Source organism: Mauremys reevesii, linkage group 6 (genome assembly GCF_016161935.1).
Source record: "Mauremys reevesii isolate NIE-2019 linkage group 6, ASM1616193v1, whole genome shotgun sequence".
NCBI lineage: Eukaryota > Metazoa > Chordata > Testudines > Geoemydidae > Mauremys > Mauremys reevesii.
The window spans coordinates 71,798,221-71,816,816 of record NC_052628.1 but is presented as its reverse complement, the minus strand read 5'-3'; the positions used below and the strand labels follow the sequence as shown (position 1 = coordinate 71,816,816).

The window sequence follows — 18,596 nt, the reverse complement described above, 5'->3', positions numbered from 1 at the left end:
TGTGCTATTTGAAAAAACGTATTCCAGTACATGGCTGCCTGCCAGCAATAGTTACTTTTGGTGATTGCTGTGTAACTGCAGAGTTCTACATTGTCCACAAAGGCATTCCTATCCTTGGCAGAGATTTATTGGCTGCTTTAAATCTCAAGGTAGTTAATGGACAAATTGATCTTCCTTAGCAAAGCACCCTTGTAGCACACACACCAGTTTTAGCTGGGACCCAACACCAGGTTGAGGAGAAACTCGGCTGTGCTTATGGGTTTCTGCATAAAGTTAAAATGCGGAATAATGTGATGCCTGTATGACAGAAATTACGGCCAGGGATGGACTCTCAAACAGAGTCACTCATAAAATCCTGTGTCACTTGCCAAATGCATGACAAGACAGCAGTGACATGTACCCCTCCATTACAGCCCGTTCCTCTTCCTGAATCTGCATGGGAAAAAGTGGCGATTGACATTGTAGGATCCTTTGATACTGCTCCAATTGACTGTCATTATGCCATCACTTTACTAGACTATTTCAGTAAATGTCCTGAGGTAGCGTTTACATCGCAAATCTCTTCTGCTACAGTAATTAAGTTCCTCTCTTCAGTTTTTAGCAGGGAAGGTAACCCCAAAGAACTAGTTTCCGATAATGGTAGTCAATTTACTTCCCTGGAGTCTGAAACTTTTCTAGCAGAGAGGAAAATTTTACACAGAAGGTCATCCCTATATTACCCTCAAGCCAATGGGGAAATCGAATGGTTTAACAGAAGTTTGAAAGAGAGTTTGCAAACAGCTAAACTGGAAGGGCGATTGTGGATACCCTTCACTATTCATTTCTTGCAAGCATACCAGGCTACACAACATGCCACAACACAAAGATCACCCACAGAGTTACTGCATGGGAAACAGATGAATACTAAACTGAACATTGCTGGATTGTTAAAGGCACGACCTGAGGCTCAAAACAAGGATGATGTGAGAAAAACAGTTGAACAGAACCAAGCAAAGTCTAAGGCTTTCACAGACAAGCATACTTTGAATGTGGTTCCTTCATTAGAATACAAAAACCTGGAATCTTACACAAAGGGGACCATAAATTCACAGCTCCTCTTAAAATCATAGAGAAGAAGGGACTTTACACCTGTCGACTTTCTGATGGGCGGGTATGGAATGCTTCTTATCTTGCACCTGCCTATGCACCAAGAGGAGATTATGCCAACACCCAGTCTGCATTGGATGACTACACCATAGAATCAACACAACAAGACACTGCACTGGAACCGGGGCTTGAGACCTGTCAGACCCAGACGATCACCTGCCTGGACTAGAGACTATGGTTATGTAGAGTCTACAGTGTTTTCAGTGTAATATTTCTGCCAACAGTATAATGTCTTGTTTCCTATTTGTTCCTGGGGGAAAGTTTCTTAAGAGAGGAGGGAATGTGATGTTTAGATGCTGCTTGTGATTATTAGAACTGGGAGCACTGGCTGTTTGGAGTCTGAGAGGACAGGAAACAGGAAGGAGGGAGGAGGAGTTGAGGAGGCTGAGTGCGAGTTACAGAGCATGCAGCAGCAGCTTGGTACAGAGGTTTCCACTGTAAAAATAAAGTCCTGTTTGTTCCTTGCCTGGTTGATACAACAGGTTCACCCGGGGTGAAAGTAATATTAAATTCTTACTGGTATGGGGTGGGCTCCGGGCCCCCAGAAGGGGCGGGGCCTGGGGTGGAAAGGGTGGGGCTGGGAGGTCAGCTTCCCCCAGCCAGCCCATCCGCACTGCCTGGCCCGTGCCACCTGGGACGCCATCAGCAATTTAAAAGGCCTCGGGGCTTCGGCTGCTGCTACGGTATCGGCGGCAACGGCCTGGAGCCCCATGCCCTTTTAGATTGCCTCTGACAGAGGGGGGCGAAACGGGGGGGCAGCGCTTTAACGTCAGCTGGGTATGGACCAGTACTGGCTTCTTACCGGTACACTCTACTGGCCCCCTTTCAGGCCCGCCTTTTTCCCTGGTTTTTCCTAGCTGCAAGTGGATAAAAAAGAAGCTTGAGTGTAGTTGAATAAGGATTGAGAGGAATCTTACAAAGGCGTTTTTAAGGGACTATAAGAGAGGCTATTGAGGTTGAGGAGCTTGAGAAGGTTTTCTAGCTTTTTAAGATTATACGTAATATACTTTGGGGTTTTTTTTAAAGTAACGCATTCAGAGTATGAGAAATACAATAAAAAATGCATTAATTAAAATATAGCAGGAGAGCTCTTTCTTATGGGTTACAACTTAGGACCAAACTCTACCCTCCTTTTTGTAAAAACACGTGAAGGTTTCTTAGTTTGATTGCTTTGTTTTTCTGACATATGCATGTAGACCTTAACAGTCTGTTTCTTGGTATTGTTAATCTGAAGACATTCATTGTTAGAATTGACTGTAGACAGGATTTCCAAAGAGAGATAAAAACAGTCATGGCTTTTACCCCGTTTGACTTTATGGGGACTTCCTTCATGAAATTGTTTGCCTACAATATACACTGTTCTGGATTTTCAAAACAGGAATGATTAGCCATTTCTATCTCTGTACCAGCAAATGAGCATCTTTCTAACTTCAAATACTATCACTGGAAACCAGGGACATCAATAATAAAATGTGATTCTGAATGTTGTTATTCAACAGAGAACTGTGAACAATAAATAAAATATAATTTTGATAACAAGGAAATTATATGGAAAATCTTGTCACCAATACTGTGACAAGAAATGCTGGGTTTCAGTAATTGCAATAGAACATTGATAAATTATCATCTAGTATTTCATACTGGTGCACATCTCCCTCTCTACACACTCTTGTTCTTGTTGTAAATGCTATTCTCTGACTCTTGTTGATGGATTTTCTTCATTTCACAGAGATTGCAGAACCATGCAAAAACAATAGATATACCATATACAATAACAAGAGCTTGTGGTGAGTAACCTGGCCACAGATACCACATTAATCATTACCTGATAAGCCGATCATTAACAGAACACTTATCAATAAAATCAAATAAAGTGATCATTGTGCACTTACATTAACACCAATATTGTAACTCCAAAAAAAAATAAAATTAAAAACCAGTGTGATGTAAGAGGAAAGGACAGTGATCTTGGAGTCAAACACTGCTTGCATACCCGGCTCAGTAATTGATCTGCTGTGTGTCCTTCAACAAATCAGTTCATTGTTCTGTGCCTGTTTCCCTCCAACCCTTCAATTGTCTATCTGGATTGTAAACTCTTCAGGACAGGGATTGTTGCTTATTATGTGTCTGTACAGTGCCTAGCCTTATAGCGCCCTATCTCAGTTGAGGCCTATGTGTGCCACTAGAATACAAATAAAACACAAAACAGAGTGCAGACTCATCATTAACACCTGAGAATCACAGGAATATATTACGCTTATTTCTTAACCAGATCCAAAGAATCAGTTTAGGGAGGGTGAGGTTTCTTTTGTTTCGTTTTTTAAACTTCAAATGGCCTCTGTATATTCCCACTTGTCAAACTGGCACCTCCTGGCTGTATAATCTTCCAGGGCATAGTGTTTGTTTGAGGCGTCCCCTTGCAGAGGGTTCCAGGATATGAAAGGGGGAGTGGCCCCAACCACCCTCACTTCCATCTAATCGACAAAGGTGCAAATGAGCTCGGATCACACACAGCATCCTCAATGCTTTCTTCGGTGATTTTTCCTTTCCTATTGTCTTTTCAGGACTGTCACTTGGTGATGTGTTCAGTGTCCGTTATACAAGTCATTAATGTCTTTACAATGGTCTGGATTGTATGAGTCTGGTGCCAAGGTTTCACACCACTGACTGATGTACCACTTGCTTGAAGAGATCCAAAAATAAAAGGTAATAAAAGGTAATAATTGGAGATATACCAATCTCCTAGAACTGGAAGGGACCTCGAAAGGTCATCGAGTCCAGCCCCCTGCCTTCACTAGCAGGACCAATTTTTGCCCCAGATCCCTAAGAGGCCTCCTCAAGGATTGAACTCACAACCCTGGCCAATGCTCAAACCACTGAGCTATCCCTCCCCCCAAAAATCAGTAAAGTAAAAACTATTTCCCCATGCTATTTTTTCCCCTATTGTCACTCACACCTTCTTGTCAACTGTTGGAAATGGGCCATCCTGATTATCACAACAAAAGTTTTTTTTCCTCCTGCTGATAATAGCCCACCTTAATTGATTAGTCTCGTTATAGGTGGTATGGCAACACCCATTTTTCATGTTCTCTGTGTAAATATATCTTCCTACTGTATTTTCCACTGCATGCATCCGATGAAGTGGATTTTAGCCCACGAAAGCTTATGCCCAAATAAATTTGTTAGTCTCTAAAGTGCCCCAAGTACTCCTTGTTCTTTTTGCTGATATAGACTAACACGGCTACCACTCTGAAACCTGTCTTTTGCCTTGATGGCTGAGCCAAAAGAAAGTGGATTCATTCTCAGCAATACACTTGGATTTACACACTGCTTTAAGTGGAAAACCAACCCAACCTTAGGCATACGGAGCTCAGATGCCTCTATAAATAAAGACACTAGGCCATTCTATTTCAGCTACATTGCTGGCATTTTAAAAGCATATTTATTTAAATTATATCAATCTCTTTACACACAATACTTGACTATTAACAGCCCAAGGCAGAGCAAGAACTTCTACATGATGCTTGCCCATTCCTTCACTGTCACACTAAATGGCCCCATTCATGACAGACATATGCAATGAGTTAAAGCTAAACCACCCACATTTATAGACCTTATGGCCTTATTTCTCAGATGTCCTCAATAGCTAGGGATTTTTCTGACTAGGGTGTCAAATATTATCCTTTATCTTTTATTACAGGGAGTGCATATGTACATGTGTGTGCACACACCTGTGTCTGTTTCTTTACAAACTGTCCTACTTTGCACTTCTAAAACACCAAATATAGGTACACACTTATTGAAAATGGTTTTTAAAACTTAAATCTGCTCAATTATATTGTTACATTCTGTACCTTAGGGGAGCACCCTGTAACCCCCCCCCCATATTCCTCATCTGTATATAATTGTGATATTACATATAAACCATGCCTTGTAAGGTATCAGGGGAAAGGTTATGATCTGCTGAAAGTCATTTCTCTATCCATATGCGTACATCATCAATACATATGAAGTTATGTGAATGTGTTGTACAGTTGTCACTAAAACATGCTGTAAGTTGGGGAATCAGCCAGATATTAGCTTCCCAGAGACAACAGCAAGGAAAGTAACCAATGCCCAGGAGCCGTGCAACTGCCATTGTCCAGCAAGGGAGCTACAATTCAATGACTCACCTGCATGAGGCCAAACCAGGAGAATTGCTCAACTTTGCCTGGAGACTCAGCAATGCTCCCAGACATGCCTGGACTTGCATTTTCCAAGCACATGGGACTGAGGGTATAAAAGAGAATACAGAGGCCATGTACTTGCCTTTTCTCCTGCCCCACCGACACTAAGCAACTAAGACACTGAAAAGAAGACAAGGCTTCAACAGAGGATATTGGCCCAGTTTAAGGAACAAACCTGTATATTAACCTGCAATATCCAGTGGGGTGAGAAAAACTGCTTAATCTAGTAGCTGCCCAGTCTAATAGGGTTGAGAGTTTAGACGGCGTGCCTATATTTTATTTCTTATATATTTATTTGGTAACTAACTGACTTTTTGCCTATCACTTAAACTACTTTTTATAGTCAATAATTTTGTTTAATTGTTTCTCTTTACCAGTGAGTTTGTATAAAGTTGGGGGCAAATCTGCTCAGGTTTGACAAGGCTGGTGAATGTCTACTTTCCATTGTTGAAGTGGTGAACAAATTAATAAATTTGCATTGCCCATCTTGAGCAGTGCAAGACAGTGTATATTCCTGAGGTACAGTGCTGGGAGGATTTGGCTCTGGTGCCTTTCTCTGGGTGATTCATGAGTGGCTCTGGGAGCATTCATGCAACATAGCTGGGTGTGGGGCTCCACATGCTGTTGAGCTGAGTGATCACAGCACCTGGTGGGGCTTGCTGCTAATCACTAGCAAGGCATTGTGAGAGACAGCCCAGGCTGGAGGGAGTTAAGCTGGCACAGCGGTCCCACAGTCCCAGGCTGTACCCCGGGGGGATCCCATCACATACATATTTCTCAGTATTTATTTATTTTCTAAGATGTCGTCCTTTCCCCCACATCTGAAATTGTATGTTCCCACTTTTGGATGTTGTATTTCTATAAAAGAATGATAAGATTTATTTAGTAACAATGACAACAGAAGGAATACATTAAAAGCCAGGGATCAGATTCAGTTCTAGTTTCCACTGGAATACAATAAGAGAGTATGCAAAGCTGAAAGTCTAAGGAAATAAGGCGAGCTGAGGCAGCAGAGAGCTGCTGCAAAATTCCTCTTCACAGGGGACAAGCCTAGCCAAAAAGGTGTCCCATACTGGCTGGAAAGAAGGCATGGCCAGGGCTTATGCTGACTCTATGTATCCCTTCAACAGCCTACACTACTATTGCTCCTAGGAGTTCTCCATTAGCAAGTAAAACCCAGAGGTGGACACCGACTTGCCTTCCCCAGAGATGAATATCCTCTGGATTGTAGGGAGATACAATTTCAATCTCCTGGAACAGGTCGGGCCACAAATGCATTAAATACAACTGATTTAATTGCATTTAGTAAGTTATAACTGAAAAATCTCCCATGTCATACTTAAAAACCATTCAGCTAATATTTTGCTGTTGCCCAGACACTATGGAATAAAATTATGAGAGGTGAATAATTTTTTCAATTTCCCCTGTGATATGTCTGCAATGACAGCACATTCACAGAAGGCACCTCATTCTATAAATACTCCAAAGTAATAAAATTCAGCTGCAGTGAAAGCGCTGCTTTATATTACTTTTGCTTTACCTGCTGTAAAGCTAATTCATGTAAATTAAGTAAAATCTCAAAGGGAAGAAAATGTTCTGTATTAGCAGAGAAAGGATAGTACCTGCTTTTATTTTTTCCACAATTCTTATTGGTTGCCCAAGGCTGAGGTAGCTTTCCAACACAGACTATTCTACCTTTCTTCATACTGACTTTTTTTTAAAAAATGGAAAAAGTAGAGAAAGAGGTGTTTGATTTAAAGAATAGTACAAGTTGTTAAATATTTAAAGTACCAGATTTTCAAAAGTGTACATGTTTTTCATCTTCTGCTTTCAGAAAGAGATTTGCCAAGTTACTAGTAACATTTTCCTTTTACTTTTTCTGAAAAGTATTATAAATGGCTACAAAATGCTTGAGCCTGAACAGAACGGAAGAACCTGTCCTGGACACCAGGTCCCCCATCTTTGCCATATCCTGAACATGATGCCACACATTGGGCCAAATTTCTCATTGTGTTTGGTACTTCAAGGCACAAAGCAGCAGGAGAACCACGAATGCAACTCTCTCACTATACAGCGGTCAATGGGAGATTCACCTGCCCCAAACTCATGCCTCTCCATTCTATGGACATAGGGTTCTCAACCAGGGTACATGTACCCTTGGGAGTACATCAACTCATCTAGATATTTGCCTAGTTTTACAACAGGCTACGTAAAAAGCACTAGCAAAGTTAGTACAAAATTTCATACAGACAAATATTTGTTTATACTGCTCTATATACTATACACTGAAATGTAAGTACAATATTATATTCAAATTTATTTATTTTATAATTAGATGGTAAACATGAAAAAGTAAGCAATTTTTCAATAATAGTGTGCTGTGCCAATTTTGTATTTTTATGTCTGATTTTGTAAGCGAGTACTTTTTAAGTGAGGTGAAACTAAGGGTACACACGACAAAGCAGACTCCAAAAGGGGTCAATAGTCAGGAAAGTTTTAGATCCGCTGATATAGAGAACGCCCATGTTGCTGTGTCATGCAAGGGCAGCAGACACCTTCCCCCTGCCATGGGTTCTTCTGTGACACAAAGAAAGCATTTTGCCTCTTTTACAGCTGAACATGGCAATTATTTAATCTGTTTTTTATGCGGTTGCTACGGTAGCAAAGCTGATGAGCTGTATCTTATATTCAGTGATTATGAGACGTTAGTAAATACTGCTGCTGTGGGATAATGTCACTTGCATTCTGAAAGAGTCTTTTGTGAATATAACAGCAGTAATTGGAAGTTCTGGCTTACAGATTTGATAGCTAGTGTTTCTAAGGTTAGAAAGCCTTTGGCTACCACTCCATTTTAGGCATAATTCAGCCGTAACGTTGTCCTTCAAAGTGAAACTTGGAACTGCTATGTAATTTCTATTAACTTTTTTATTGCGGCTACTATTAATTAAATATTCTCAAGTAGTTTAAAAAGGGACACTGTCAAGTTTAACAGGCCCCAAAATTCGACCTCCCACCCCAGTTCTCCAAATTTACTCTCAATTTATGCCCTTACTAATGAAGATACTATCAGCCCTCCAAAAAAATTACACATACCCTAAAACAGAATATACTTAAGGCTCTGAATTCCCTGCACTCCCAGACTTTCCACATGAAGTGAGCACTTGTAAGCACTTGTAAATTCCAAGGCATTGTGTTTGGATCACACTCCCTACTAGCTCATTCAGAGAACTGTTACTGGTGAGGGAAGAAATATTTGGAAAATAAAACAGTTTGACTGGAGGCAGGTTGGTCTGACTTGTGGCTTTTCAGTTCTGACACTGGGTCCCCTGAGCCTCAAATCTAACTGACCTTAACAAAGTGTTATAATCTTAAAAGACCTGAGCCCCCCACATGCTAACTGCAAATATCCTCCATCGTAACAAAAGGCGCACACAGAATCTGCCACTATCAAAAACTACTATGCCTTGTTTCCCACCTTTGGGGACACTACAGGGGTAAGCAAACCCAGGGTATTAACCTGGACTAGGTAAGCCTCACCCAGGAAAAACCTCTTGGTAAATATCTGTTTTCTAAAACGATGCTATTGCTCATTCTTCCTAGCAGACTAAAAACACCTACTGCACCTCATCAATAATCACAAGTTTTATTTACTAGAGTGGGCAAAACAGTGTGTCAGCTCCCTTATGAATTCTGCTGCAAGAGGTAGCTAGCAAGTACTATTCCCTAAACAGTGCTGATGTAGTTGATGATGCTCTTGCACACAAAGTAGTAAGCAAGAAGCCTTAAAAATGTCAGTTGCACCAGTAAGAGCTCTCTGAATGAGCCATTAGGGTGTGTGATCCAATTTACTAGTCAAAAATAGGAAACAATAGTAAGAAGGACATTTTCTATTCACTTTGAATATTCTAAGATAATAGCATAATATAGAGTAATAAAAAAAGAAAGTAGATGAAAACATCTTACACAAGTCCACTGCTTTTGGATGTTATTGTTACACAATATGTACAAAGAATATACTATGTAGACAGACATTTTCTAAATATATGCTTATGTAATGTATATATGATTCATAGTAGATCTCTGTGTTTACAGGAGATTTTTCTTAACCTTATTTTGTAATCTTGAACAACAATGGAAATCAAGTTCCAAAAATGCTATCTCCTGAAAAATAAGATCAACCCCAAATATTAAGGAATTATATAGGATTTTGGCCTTTTAACTTCCAGTAAAGCCAACAGAACTGTACAATTAAACCTGCTAAATAACTTTAAAGTAGGTTCCATTTTGGTCTTAAACCCTACCATAATCCTTTCATTGTTTTGCTTGAGAACAGAAACATTTTAGGTGCTTATGCTATATCTTTATTTTTCATTGCTGCTAGTCAAAAAACAAAAAGCTGGAAAAGAAAATGGGAACTTGGGAAAAAGATGGAGCATTTACCGTCTTTCCCCCAATTCAAGCACTAGTTCCTTTCAAGATCTTTAAATCTTTCCTTTGGGTATTTTTGGAAACTATGGATTATAGATTGTGGATCTGGAGGTTGAAGGATAATTTAAAGGTGGAGTGTAGTGATATGATTAGGTAAAGCGGCTTTAGTTCTGAAAAGTCTACTAAAAAATTGAAATTTTAAAAAAGTGATGAAACAAAGATTTGCACTAAAAATGTAGAAGTCATAATTAGAGTTCTAAAGATGGTAAGGGTGCTTAGAAATAAGGATCAGAGCAGAGAAAGGAAAAAACAATATGATATTTTCAAGAGTCACAAATTGAATTTGAGTAGTTTCTGAATTATTCTCCACTACTCTTCTTGGGGATGTAAACATATTCCATATTTGAGAAGGAAAAATGAATCCGTTCAAGCCAGCCCGGCAAATTTCCTAAAAAGTCCTGTAATTCAATATTAATATCCCTGAAGTACTACATTTAAAATATACTATCCTTGAACTGATGAGATGAAGGGTTAACAAATAAATATACAGATTTACTATAACTCTACTACTAGCTTCAGAATTTAAATGTCACACAGGAGCAAATTTTTTTTGGCTTGAAATCTTCAAGATTTATTGGGTTTTCATCTCAATGAATAGTTAAATGATACTGGCATTTTCCATGGCTCTCCTGAAACTGGAATAATTTATTATCCATCATTTTCTAGAGAGAAGATGGTGGGGAACTCTTTACAGCTATGTAGACTGCATAGTCACAGTTCTAGGAGCATCAATCTATACTACTTCTACATCCCCGTTACACAGGAGGGAAAAATGTTCCCCGTGAAATTTTTAAAAGAAGGCTTTATGAGAGGAAAATAAAAAATTAGAACTGAAAAACATTAGTGACCTTGATGGCTGCTTGCTTTAACCTCATCAAGAATTCAAATCTGTTAAAAATAATGATCCTTCATAGAGTCACATATGGTATATCCTAGTACCATTCCAAATTATGAATTAGTTACATGCTCTGTAAATCAACCTTTGAGAGGAAATTATACATCTTCTATGTAAATGTCAGACATTAAATGTGGATTTTTCCTAGGCATTTTTAAGGCCAAATTAGGAAGAATGTAATTTCCTGACCCTACTGTAAATGAAATAATCCCTATCGATAATCCTGATTAGTAAATAATTCAAGTAATTCATTTAACTATGAAATCCCTTTACACCTTGTATGGCTGAAGAAATCTTGAGCTATAACTCATTTTAAAATACTGCACCAAATGTTTACTTTAAAGTCTGTGTATTCTATAGTTTTCTTCAACTTTAGGATATGCATGCTGTGATGACAGCATCACTGTTACACCTAGTATGACTTTCCAGCAATGGCTTTATGAAAAAAAATACAGAACTGAAGATATGTTGTATGACTGATGTTTTGATTATTAGCATTGTGGTTTGTAATATTATCAACATGAAATGCTATATGATCTCAATATAATTGAAGTCTTTGTAAAAGGGATGGAACGGATAACCTCAAATTGTGAAAACTTTGCTCAAATCCAGTAACTGAATTAATTAGCAGTTTATTTACACTGTATTGATCATAAGATATTACGTGTGGTGTTGAACATTACTTAAAACATCATGGGAAGGAGGAGGCTGACCTTTTCACATATTTCCTGCTATCCTAGGTTGCCTGCAGCATTGCTTTCCCTGCTTCATCATGTGAGGAGGTAGGAGTAGGTTATGGAGCTTCTGTTAAAAAAAAAATCAGAAACCTTTTAAAAAGAATTTACTGATTTCAGATTTTCCAAAATATATTAACTGGAAGCTAGGCTGAAGGCCTTAAAAGGGACGCTAGTGTATCTGCCAGTTTGTTCTCTGAAATGTTTTACTATTTGGCCTGAGGTCAGCTGTCAGTTTCTGAAATTAAAGACATGAACTTCTTGTCAAATAATAATCAGTAAATGTAATTTCTCCTGATGATTGCATGTTGCTATATAAAGCTTTTTAAAAAACCATGGGGGAAAAAAATAGAATGTAATATAAAGTTAGACCCTTTACTATTTGCATATATCTTATTTATCTAAAATTAGAAAAACTTCTTTTTAATAGCAAGATCACAATACCTTGGTAAATCAGGCAGTTACAAGAGAAACCTAAGGGGAAGGGAGAAGGCTGTAAGTTCAAAGAGCCATATAGAGAGTCAGATATAGCAGTCTCTTATGTATCCTTTCAATTTTATTGTATTTCTTGTGCATATTCAATGTTTTTAAGATTTATTTTTCTGAAGTGTTCTGGTTAAAATGGTCCATTTTTGTATTCTAAATTGACAAAGAGTACCAGTGCACCGTTTCTGGGCAGATTATTCATCACTGACTGAATATTTTATATCTGACTGAAATTAGTACTATAGAGCTGGATTATTCAGTATATAGCTCTTATAAATATCTGGCCTAACAGCAATCTCCAGAAGTGAACAGATTCTTTATACGGGAATCCATAAGACAGCACAGAGGCAAGAAATTCTTCCAAAAAATCAAGTTTCCTAATAATAGAAAGCCTCTTCATAACACTCATTACATTAAACATGGACAATATACTGGGGGAAAGGACACAGAGGGAGCAATGTTAAAATAATGTTGTCCCTATATATTGAAGTATCAGTGCACAGTGGCTATAAAATAACTCAGCCATGTCAAATATTAGCAGACTGAAACTACATACACGCAGTCTCATGGTCAAATTCAGGACCCTGGAACAAAGCCCAAGAAAGTTGACCTTCTACAAGTGATCACTGTGGAGCGTGATAAACTGCATCCTCCCTTCCATACATTCTACTCAGCTTTACACACCATGCGTAAAGATGAACCTGTGACCTGTAATAGCAGTTAATACCACTGCATGTTCACGTGTGCATGCACACACACGTGTACACATGCAGGGCTGACACAGGGCCAAAACCCTTCCTCAATCTCCAATCACCCACTCTGTCCAGCCATGGAAACAACTTCCATGAATCGCTGCTCAGTGGTGCACTGGAGTTGCAGCCTCTCCCTATGTGAGTTCTCTCGAGCCTGCATCCACTGCATATACAGCCTTTTTGGGGAACAAGCCTTAAGAATTGTATTCTGCCACTGGACACACATGTGGTTCCTTCTCATTTCCAACAATGATGCTTGAGCAAACAATTTAAGTTGTTAAGTGCAAGTTAAGAAAAGGTGTCAATGTACAATGGTCACCAGAAGCATCTTTAAAATTTGTTTGCAATTGATAAACATGGTTTGTGAAGTGCTGCATAAATTAAACAGCAAAAGCTGCAGTAACAGTAATTTGGCAAAAGATAAAGATGTGTCTAATAGTGATCACTTGAACATGATCACTTGATATCTATACACTGTCAGACAAGTGAAACAAGAATTTAACAAAGCTATGATAAAAGTTTAATCTACACTATAAAGATTACAGCGTGTAGGGACCTTGTTTCAACATGATAGCCCCCTGGAATGGTTAAAACATGGTTCATTCTTGTAGCATACACAGGCCAAACTGTGTTTTAATGATATTGCTGAATTGAGCTACAGAGTTCAACTTCGCATGGTTGAAGAGAACATGGTTACAATGCAGGTTTATCGTGCCTACAAATCAAGACTGGACCATGCTTTAACTGTGTTGGGGGAGTATTGTGCTATAACTAGGTCCCACCCCACAGTCATTTTCTGTAGACAGTCAATCTCAAAATACTTTAGCAGTAATTGCCACATACTGTATCAAAAAACAGAGGAAATATGCTGGATATACACTGCACATAGGAAGTCCCTTTCATTATTTATTTCTCTCTCCCACTCTAAATTTGGAGGAAGTTATTTCAAGTCCATCTAAGATGCATCTCTGGAGAGTTAGTCACAAGCCTGATCACTCTAACTAACTGACACAGATAAATTAATGCTCACAGGTGGGAAGAGGGTTTTGTGGTCAGGGCTGCCCAGAGGATTCAGGGGGCCTGGGGCAAAGCAATTTTGGGGGTCCCTTCCATAAAAAAAAGTTGCAATACTATAGAATACTATATTCTCATGGGGGCCCCTGCAGGGCCTGGGGCAAATTGCCCCACTTCCCCCTTCCCCTCCCCCCCCCCCCCCCGCCGCTGGGCGGCCCTGTTTGTGGTGAGTCTTTCCTGCCATGAGTTTCTGGCTCTGCTTCCCAGTCCTGTGCTGACAATATTTTAACAAGTTGCTCCCACAAAATTTCTCCCCTTAATCTATGATAAACTCCAATTTCAAAAAGACCAAGTACATGCAGAGAAAAAGTATGAAAGGACAGGGAATCTACTTTTCCCCCTTGTACAAATATGCTTTCTCTTAATCATAACCAAAGTAATGGGCACCACCATAGTTAGAATAGAACCTGGTGTAAAGCAGCAAAGCTCCTTGGCTCAGTGAGTATACTGAAAGTGTAGTACAGTATGCAAGACACATTTTAAAGCAGTAGATTCACAAAAAGACCTTGAAGGGATGTGAGAATTTCCTTTCCATGGCAATCTTTAGAAACATCTTTTGATGTTTACTACAATCTTCTTCATTAGAAAAACAAACAAAAAAAAACAACTTTCGGAAGTACTTTGGTGATCAACAAAGACAATTAATCTCTGGAAAGGACAATTTAGCAGTATCCCAAAAGGATGTGAACTCTGACAGAGGCAGATAAATCATTCCAACCTTCTTCTCCATTGTGTGGCTGAATTTTAATAAAGAGTTTCCAGGAACCCAAGATCACCTCTTGTATATCAGTGCTACATCTTTTAGTATATCAGAAGCTGGATATCAGACTTTTACTCGCATTACTATTATGTTTCATTTGGCTGTGGTCCAGCAGAGAGGTGTAACATAGCCTCCAGGCATAGTTAACTGATCTGCATCTCAGTGCCTTAATTTATCTCACAGCCCTTTGTATGGAAACTCCATGTATTTGTTTTGAATTAAAGAGGAAAGCACACTGTCCTGGAATCTGGTTATAGATCAGATATTTTAAAAGCTTCAAGGAGTTTTCATAGAATCATAGAATCTCAGGGTTGGAAGGGACCTCAGGAGGTCATCTAGTCCAACCCCCTGCTCAAAGCAGGACCAAACCCAACTAAATCATCCCAGCCAGGGCTTTGTCAAGCCTGACCTTAAAAACCTCAAAGGAAGGAGATTCCACCACCTCCCTAGGTAACCCATTCCAGTTCTTCACCACCCTACTAGTGAAAAAGTTTTTCCTAATGTCCAACCTAAACCTCCCCCTCTGCAACTTGAGACCATTACTCCTTGTTCTGTCATCTTCTACCACTGAGAACAGTCTAGATCCATCCTCTTTGGAACCCCCTTTCAGGTAGTTGAAAGCAGCTATCAAATCCCCCCTCATTCTTCTCTTCTGCAGACTAAACAATCCCAGTTCCTTCAGCCTCTCCTCATAAGTCATGTGCTCCAGCCCCCTAATCATTTTTGTTGCCCTCCGCTGGACTCTCTCCAATTTATCCACATCCTTCTTGTGGTGTGGGGCCCAAAACTGGACACAGTACTCCAAATGAGGCCTCACCAGTGCTGAATAGAGGGGAATGATCACATCCCTCGATCTGCTGGAAATGCCCCTACTTATACAACCCAAAATGCCATTACCCTTCTTGGCAACAAGGGCACACTGCTGACTCATATTCAACTTTTCGTCCACCGTAACCCCTAGGTCCTTTTCTGCAGAACTGCTGCCCAGCCATTCGGTCCCTAGTCTGTAGCAGTGCATGGGATTCTTCTGTCCTAAGTGCAGGACTCTGCACTTGTCCTTGTTGAACCTCATCATATTTCTTTTGGCCCAATCCTCTAATTTGTCTAGGTCCCTCTGTATCCTATCCCTACCCTCCAGCATATCAACCACTCCTCCCAGTTTAGTGTCATCTGCATCCTCCTCCTTCCCTTTTTAAAGATGGGCACTACAGAATTTAAGATCACTGTGTCTTCCACACATTCTAATAGCTCTGAACATAAGAGGTGGAATTTTATGAGCAGAACAATTGTCTGGGAACATAAAGACATCGTCCAGGTTGTGCCTTTTTCCTGTGTGTTTGCCCTAATTCTGCCCTTACAAAAGTTCTTTAGTGAGGTACAGTCATCTCTGAATGCATTACTGCATTCTCAAGGGGCCTGACAAAGTAAGCTCTCTCACAGCTGATTGAAGCTGTAGTCTTAGACAGAATATAACATTCATTTCAACATAAAAAAAATGAAGTTGCAGAAATGATTGATTTGATTATTTACTTATTGTTAGAAGTCAATTTTACAGATTATTTGCATCCTGTCTGCATAGGTCGAAGTACAAAAGCAACAAACTCCTAAGTCTTCCTTTTCCTTAAAAAGAATCCGGAAAGCTATTATACAAATTACTACTTTACTGACCTCAGCTATGCTATTTCAACATATTAATGAATGACTAAATCAATGACCAGGTTAAATAAACTTAGCCCTGGCCTCATTAGACCCTTACATGTGAATAAGTGACACAAAGGGAAATGTTTTTACTTTTAAATTACTCATATGTACTCGACCTTCAATTCAGTTTAATGTAGATTTTAGCTGGAAATACACACGGTGAGTAGACTAGACTGACTAGGAGGGCTAGGTGAATTTTTTGGGCTGAAACTTTCTTCGACAAAAAATACAGATTGGGCAACACCAAAATATTTTGTAAATTTGTGTTGGTTTCATTCAGTTCTTGTTGTCAAAAAAAGTTTCAACATTTTCAAAATTAAACTTTCCAATTTTTCAGTTAGAAGTGACTTCTCATTTAGAAATATCCTTTTTTAATACAAATTTTAAATTATAAAAAAAACCAAAAACTAAATTAAGCATTTCATTTTGGGTCAAACAAAAGATTTCTCCCCAAGTTTTTAAAATAGTTAATATAGCAAAACATCCATTATTTGCACTATTCTACTGCCTACTCACTTCCAGTTGCCAAGAGACTAAATATCTACAGTGTATTCACAGAATTGTATGTTATAAGACTCCCCAATACAGCAGGAACAGGATTCTTGATAGTTAGCTACAAAGCCTTCATTTGGGAGTTTCCTGCCTGGATCAGAAAACCACAAACAGAAAGTTGGCAAATTTGATGTTTGGGAAATCCTGGAAGGGATGCGTGGGCAATAAACAACACATTATTCATTCCTCCCTTTGTACACCATAACAATACATACTAAACCTTCACACATCTGTAACTCACTTATGACTATTGACTCTGGGCAGGGGAACTGCATCACTGAAGAGTCCGGCTGAACTCAAGTTGCTTATCTCTCAGACAGTGAGAGTGGCTACATGTTCTATTTTTTATTGGTGTAACAGCTGTGGCCAAAAATATTGAAACATCCATGCCTAATGTTAGGCTCCCAAATCCATATTTAGAAACCAAAAAGAAGCTGATTTTCAGAGGTCCAGAGAAATCCCAGAACTCCTTGAAGTTAACATGAGCTCCAGGTTCTCAGCAACCTTGAAAAAACCTTGGGGGGGGGTGGGGGAAAACAACATTTTTTTCTGATATCAGAGCAAAATGACTTAGTGTTCAGAGTTGCTCGGTATCAGGAGCTCCAATTAATAGGGTTACTTGGCACCTCTGAAAATTGGTTTCTAAGTATGGATGTCGGAACCTAAATTTAGACACCCAAGTTTGAAAGTTTTAGTCACTACTAATATCACATTATCCAGGAGAAGCAATTCAATAGCATGAGAGAAGAGGATGGGAATAATGCCAGCTCTTGACTTTTAAGAAAAATATATTGTGTATATAAAGAAGTGGTAAATACAAAGAATCTTCCCTAAGCATGATAAATTCATTTTGGCAGGCAAAGTAGCATTTGTAAAGGAAAAATAGAAGAGCAGCAGTAAACAGCAACTAAAGGGGAACCAATGTGATTTACAGAAGCAGTCAGACTTTCAGCCTCTCAGTTACAACAGAAGTGACTGAGAAAGTAGAATTCTTAGGGCTCCAATATGGCTCTGTGAGAAAAGGACACATTGGCTGGGTGACAGAAGCACCAGCTGAATAAGAGTCCCTGATAGGCTTTTATGAAGACAAAGGAAGTTGCAGGGACTCAGCAACTTTCATAATTTTACCGAAAAACACTCAAAATTATCTGTGATCACAAAGGGAATCCTGTTCAACATACATTAGTGACCTCGTTTTCAGATGTGTTGAACATCCACAAATCCCACTGAGGACAACGACAGCTGTAGGTGCTCAGTACCTTTGAAAATCAGGCCATATTACAATGGGTGTGCTTGCACAGCTCATTCCAGTTTTTAGAGATATTATAGATTTCAGCAATAACTCCTTATACTTAAAAAGTGGTAGATCCCTACAACAGGCAATGTCCAGAACCAAAATAAACTTAAGTGCACCCAACAGTAAATGTAAATTCTATAATCCAAAGCAGTAATTTGATCAAGGAGCTCTAGGGACAGCGGGACCATAATAGTAGCTAGCACTTAAAAAGAATTTATTAATAGAATTCCAAGACAGAATCTTTTCCCACTGGTGTGTATTTGCTGCTGATGGTAGGGATGGTTCTATATATATTATTGATGTATATTTTGTATTCCACAATGTATCAATTTGCTACCGATGATTTTGTTACACAGCTATGACTTTTTGTTTAGTAGTTTATGGAGATTTCCAGAAACTAAACAATTTGATTAATATATCAGTTACATATCATATATTTCATACTGTATTTATAAGAACATAAGAATCGCCATATTGGGTCAGAC

The 18,596-nt window shown here is 39.1% G+C and overlaps 1 protein-coding gene across 6 annotated transcripts in view; it reads right to left on the bottom strand.

The window, feature by feature from the left end:
- Nucleotides 1–18,596, bottom strand: part of PRR16 (proline rich 16) — a 136,140-nt gene that overhangs the window by 37,888 nt on the left and 79,656 nt on the right. The window contains exon 2 of one of the 6 annotated variants that reach the window (XM_039545559.1): nt 11,469–11,559. The exons of the other annotated variants lie outside the window; for them this stretch is intronic. The gene's annotated coding sequence lies outside the window, so the exon portion shown is untranslated. The remainder of the gene's footprint in view (nt 1–11,468; nt 11,560–18,596) is intronic. 6 annotated transcript variants of the gene reach the window in all.